This window comes from Papaver somniferum, chromosome 10 (genome assembly GCF_003573695.1).
Source record: "Papaver somniferum cultivar HN1 chromosome 10, ASM357369v1, whole genome shotgun sequence".
NCBI classification, from domain to species: domain Eukaryota; kingdom Viridiplantae; phylum Streptophyta; class Magnoliopsida; order Ranunculales; family Papaveraceae; genus Papaver; species Papaver somniferum.
This window is the reverse complement of record NC_039367.1, coordinates 143,359,364-143,365,533: the sequence shown is the minus strand read 5'-3', so window position 1 is coordinate 143,365,533 and position 6,170 is coordinate 143,359,364.

Sequence of the window (6,170 nt, the reverse complement as noted above, 5' to 3'; positions counted from 1 at the left end):
TGAAGGCAAGCCCTCTACCCCCAGCAAATTATCATTGGTTGGTGCCAAACCCAGTCTATCAGAGCCGATGGGTAACCCATCACCACATCCATCGCCAGCCTGAAAAGGCACTAAAGCACCAGACTGTTCTCCACTTCCAGTTTGCAAACTAGTAACCAAGGTGGGAACATCACCTACACATCCATCCTTATCACTAGATTGCTTACCAGAACTAGAGGCCGACATGGAATTGATAATCCTGGTAGGTACCTCACCTTCACCTCCACCATTTATACCAAATTCCATTCTACAACTATTGTTAACCAAAGAGCAGCAGGGAACACCATCATCACTTCCCACCTCTCTTGGAACAATATTTGCAGTCTCCGAGTTTGAAATCAGGTTGCCTGTAATAGTGGGGACCTCACCTTCACGTCCACTCTTACCATGGAAACCTTTATTCAAAGCAGAGATCGGTAAAACACCAGAAACAGGCTCCAAACTCGTATTTCCCACCACCGCAACAGAATCAGCTAAAGATAATTCATTAGTGAAAACTACAGGGATTTAACCCCATAATTCGTGAGAGTTTCCAAATTTGAAACAACAGTAATATTCTGCATGCGTTCAAAATTTTGAACTAGTCGAAGATAGTCCTCCATAGAAACCTTATTCTTCGGATCGAAATTGAAATCCCTTTCAATTGTAGCAACCCATTGAGGACTATCCTCTTCAACCAGTAAAACCGTCGGGATTGACGCAAAATCTCCCTTCACACCAATTCTGAATTTTTTTTTTATGATTAAGCCTCCATGTACTCTCAGACACATCTGCATATCCCCCCAGTGAATCTCCAACCGATCTAAATAATTTGCAGCTCCAGAACTTGCATGGAATGCCTATAACTATTAACCACTTGTAATATCTACACATTATTTGAATTGGAATAATGACCCCTTCCTCCCTTCGTTGCTTAACTGGACGCTGAACTTCATTCTCCAAACTACCATATCTTGAAAGATGGACTTCAACTACATCAATGAATAAAAACCTTGACTTCCACAAGTCCCTCCACATTGCATCTGATACTCCAAACAAGGCCAATCTCGGATTTAAAATATCTAACTCAATAAAGCAACTCCATCCCATGAATTTCTTCATTTCCCTAATAACTTTAAATCATCTAACTCTTCCCTTTCACCTGATCTGACCTTTATTAGCATCCTTCTTCACTGCAATAGAGACTGCAGGCAAAGATTCTTGGAAATCCTTGGCTGTTGGTACAGTTTGAATCCCCCTCCGCATCAAAAAATTCTCCTGCACCTTATTCATCTCCTTCAACAGCACACCCCAATAATAACCACTATCTCCAGAAGGAACACAAATAGCATAGGATCTATCTCTATCTCCTCGTTTTACTCTTGAAATCCTTAAGTATCTTCCATCATCATTTGACTCACCTCACTTTTCAGAGATAAGAAGATTCTCCCTCCCTCTTAGGCCACTTCTTCTCTTTGTTATCAATTGCTTCTCCAATAACCTCACACAACTAGTATGCCACTTCTACTGAGAAATTCAACCAAGAACTAAAACCTCCCCTTTTCCTTTCTTCAAGTTTGATGAACTTCTGATTTCCTAATTAAAGTTTCAATCAAAAGATGAACGATTTTTCTCTCAGAATAGAGAGGTTTCGCTCTTTCTCTCTCCATCCGGCACGCTGTCTGGGCTCTGAATTTCTCTGAGACATCAAATAAATAAAATTGATATCCGACTCCTAACGGGGATAATTGGTATAAAATAAATAAAAAGAGATCAGATGTATGACCTAAATATTAAAAAACAAGAAAACGATGTGAACACCATGTTTAGCTTAATTAAAATGTTTTATAATTTGATAATCACTCGAATTATACTAAAACATCAATTAAAAGGGAACATTTTTTAATTATCCCTCAAAATTCGTCCCTTATACCCTTACACAAAATTGGTTAAAAACACCAAAACCAACAATTCCTGGGTGAAATGGACAGTTAGATTTTGATACTGTTTAAATGGACAAAAATGTAAAAATAGGCAGGATGTAACCAGTTTCATCGTGCCCATTTTCAAATATTTTTTCTTATTTTTAATTTACACAGGATGTATTCAGTTTCATCCTGGCTATTTTTTAAATTTAAGTTAAGATGAAACCAATTTCATCCTTACTATTTTTTTTTTGACCATTTCACCCAAACTATTTTTTACTCGTCCATTTGAATCATGATTTAAAAGTATTTGGACAAATGACCCATTTTCCACTACCCTTATTCAATTTTTAAAACTACTCCTATCTTCTAACAAGTGGAAGCCAACTAGCAAAAATTGTTTTCAGAAGTGGACGCAACTACCACAAGTTGCTTTCACAAGTAAACACAACTTTTTATAAGTTGCTTCCAAAAAGTGGATGCAACTTTATCAAATTGATCCTAAAAAAATTATTTTTTATCCCTCAAAGATATTTGTGCATAAAATCAACAATAATGGAGGTTATTTATAACTACCCATGTGAAAATAAATGGCACCCGCTGATCCTATGTGCGTCGATTTCCATCATATGAATTTTACTCCCACATGAAAAAATGCCACGCTTCGTCGCTGCTGCCACCAGTGGCCAAAGAAAAAGTTTACATAACACTAGTTATAAATATTTCATTTTTGGTTATTACCTTTCAACCGATACGATTTATACAAATACTACATCACACTAGTAGCTACGTGTGACGCAAGGACATTACAGTTACACCCAACATTAATACTGTATCTGTCCTGTACCTTATTGTCGTAAACTTACTAACGAGTGAAAGTAGGCAACATGTATATATAAATTTCCTCGAGTACTTTGATCGAAGGAAAAAGTCACTTACTAAAAGTACTCATGGATTTAGCACTCCTTTTCACTTTGATGAATTTCATTATGAGTTTTGTAAGACATTTGAAGTTTCTGAATCTCAGTAGGGACTTTTACTTCTGTCGCAAATCCAAGATACTCAAGTAGCTGTATAATGTACCAAGGCACATCGAGCTGCCACCATTCAAGCCCTAACCGAGCCGACAATTCAAAGGCGTGATGGTTGTTGTGCCAACCTTCCCCAAGTCCGAATAAGTTTACCACCCAATTGTTGTGGTACACAGAATTCACCATGAATGAGTTGTGGGTTCCGAGTGCTGTTCTAACACCCTAAAAGTATTAAAACAAAGTTATCAAGCTGCTCGGTTAGCTTGCAAAAAGTACATGATTTTCGAACTCTGTAAAGACTCTTGGTCATGTATAGTTGAGACAAGTTTGGCCTAATAGAGCCGCCAAGGGGTACACTGTTCGTTTTCCCCATATCAACATATTTAGACTCACTTCTAAACAATAGTATTTGTTTTAGTGGCCCAACTGACCGGTTGACTCATACTCAAATTGGGTTTATTGCAACTGACTCAAATATCGTTAAATAATAGGATTATACCTTATTGAACTATTTTGAATCATCTAAATGTATGTGGCAACAAGTCCGTTACAAAGTTTTTTTTTTTTTTTTTCTTTTTTTTTTTTTAAAGTAGAGCTACAAAGTTGTCCCCGACTCAAATACGTCAGAGGCCAAAAGAGCAAGCCAGACCAAACCAAGTCAGAGGGCAAAATATCAAGTCAGAAATACAAACATAAAGAAACCTTATTGGTAGGTAGTGTAAATGTAAGTATTTACCATTCCCCAAACAAGGTGCGGTAAGCCCCCTCCAATGTACCCCTCCGTCCCACCATTAAATGACATATTTACTTTTAGATTTTGGCCCACCATTAAGTGACCTATATCACTAAATAAGAGATATTTCTAAAATTATCCTTTTAATTGATTATAAGAAATATGCATAATTTGATAGGCATGCTTATATTCGTTATATAGGTGTTTTAAAATGCTTTTCAATGGTATGAAGTTTGCTAACATCGGTGGTGTAATTTGAGAGATAAATCATTTCAAAATTTCACTAGTTATTATCTATAAGGGTATAATTGTAAAAAATGCTTAAATATACTCTTTTTCCTTGCTTTCCTTAAAAGTTGTGCAAAGTTAAAGTAGGTCACTTAATAATGGGACCGAGAGAGTATAATACAACTACAAGTCCAACTATATGAAGCAGGTATGTTTTTCCAAGGAACCTGTAGTATGCTTGGTTTTGTAAATCCATTACATTGTTTCGTTTTCCACCCAGCAGAGTGCAGTTTATGATAAGTAGATGATTTCATTTTATTATTGAAATAAATTTTTAAAAAACAATTCTCTAAATTTGTCAATGACATGCTGAATGCATAAGACTATAGATAAAACTAAAGAATAAAACCTTTTCCCTGAGACGTGAGTGGTGAAAAAGCCAAGTCATATGGCTGAATCAAAATCCTTCAATTGGACTATGAGGGTCTCTATCAGAATCTGTGAACTGATGGTGATATCGATGAACGCTGACCCAAAATATCGGGTCTCCCTGATAATCAAGTTCAGCAAACTCAATAAACATTCGTACACATCCACGCAAAATAGATATAACTAACTAACCTGTACAGCATGAACTCGTGAGCTTAAAATTCTTGTGAGTAAGATTTCTGTGATAAGAAAGACTTATCCCAATATGATGTGTCAGAAAAAGCAATGCACAAGCACCCCAAAATGTATTCCAAGTAAAGTAGAATGGAGCAGCTAAAAGTCCTATGTGTTCCACTATTAGTATACCCCAGTTCAAGGCATCCCCGAGATAATCCAATTTTTTATTGGAACGAACCAGTGGATTGTTCTTCGTCTGCTGCAACTGTACCACACCCTTCAAATTATAAACTGGTTCATCAGCCATTATTTTTAGATGCACACTTATTATTATGTTTACCACTATGGTTGTATAAATATGTTCTTGAACTTGCTTTATTATTTATATTGATCAAGCAGAGCGATATTTAAAGTTGTTCTTAACATATACATGCTAACCTACATGAGACGCATTTCCAAATATGCACGCATGAGATGCATGGTTAACTATTTTGTTACTAACGTACCTACTGTGTTAATGATCATATGTACGTTTTTGTACTAACTACTAACGTATATTGATGAGATGTGTGCGGTTGTTCATGAATACATAAATGTGGATTCCCTAATTACTCTTAACTGATAGTGTTTGCACCGGTCGATTTTGGTACCTATTTTCTTGCTTCTAGTAATGTGATCATGTGATCATGTAACCCAGCACAAAAAATCATGTGATCATGTCTAAATTCCACATCCCCAACCAGGCAACCACGCATGCATCTCTCCCCGTCTCTCATAAAAGAAAAAAATCTCTACAGCAAAATCTGAGCAAGGTTTTTTAGTTTTTTATTAATAAAAATACAGTTTTTTTTGTGAAAAACATTGATCGAAGGTCTTTCAACCTTCGACACCAGCATCCGCTGCCGCTGCAACTCTGATCTGAAAACTGTTACTATGCTTCAATATCGTGTTGTTGTAGATTCTTGGCTTACCAATCTAAGTGTAATCGATGAATTTTGGGATATTATTACTCTCATGTAATAGCCTTCCAGTAGTTTAATAAATATCTTTCTCTAAAAAATAAAAAAAACAGGAAGTTTGGATTCTCAAGTTCTGACCATTTAGGTCCGACCCACTGCTGCCACTGGAATGCCATGGTTTAATTATCAACCCGAAAGGTAAGATCTTGAACTGGAAGAACAAAAACAAACATGCATATAACGTACAAGGAACAAAACCACATGAGTATTCATATCTCCACTGCTACGTACATGTACTTGGCAGTTTGAATCCATACTAACGCACTACGTACACAAAGCCTCTTCCAACACAATTCTCCTCACCCACGGTTCTTAATCTTCAAAAGTAAATGCGAAGCAAATATTCATGCTAACTAACAGGAAACAATAGTTACATAGGAGGGGTTTTGTTATAGTACAACTTAGAATCCCAAAGCCTCGGCCACTTCCATAAGGTTCTTGTTGCAAAATTACACACTCCTAGTAATTAAAAACGCTAAACATGGCGTTCAATACACTAGGTGGTTGCCAAGTGCTCCGATGAACGCTTGTGTACGGAGCTACGTGTGTGTAGGGGGCTTCTCGCCTCCCCTTTTTACAAATCATCATTAGTTGTAGTAATTTCCTTAGT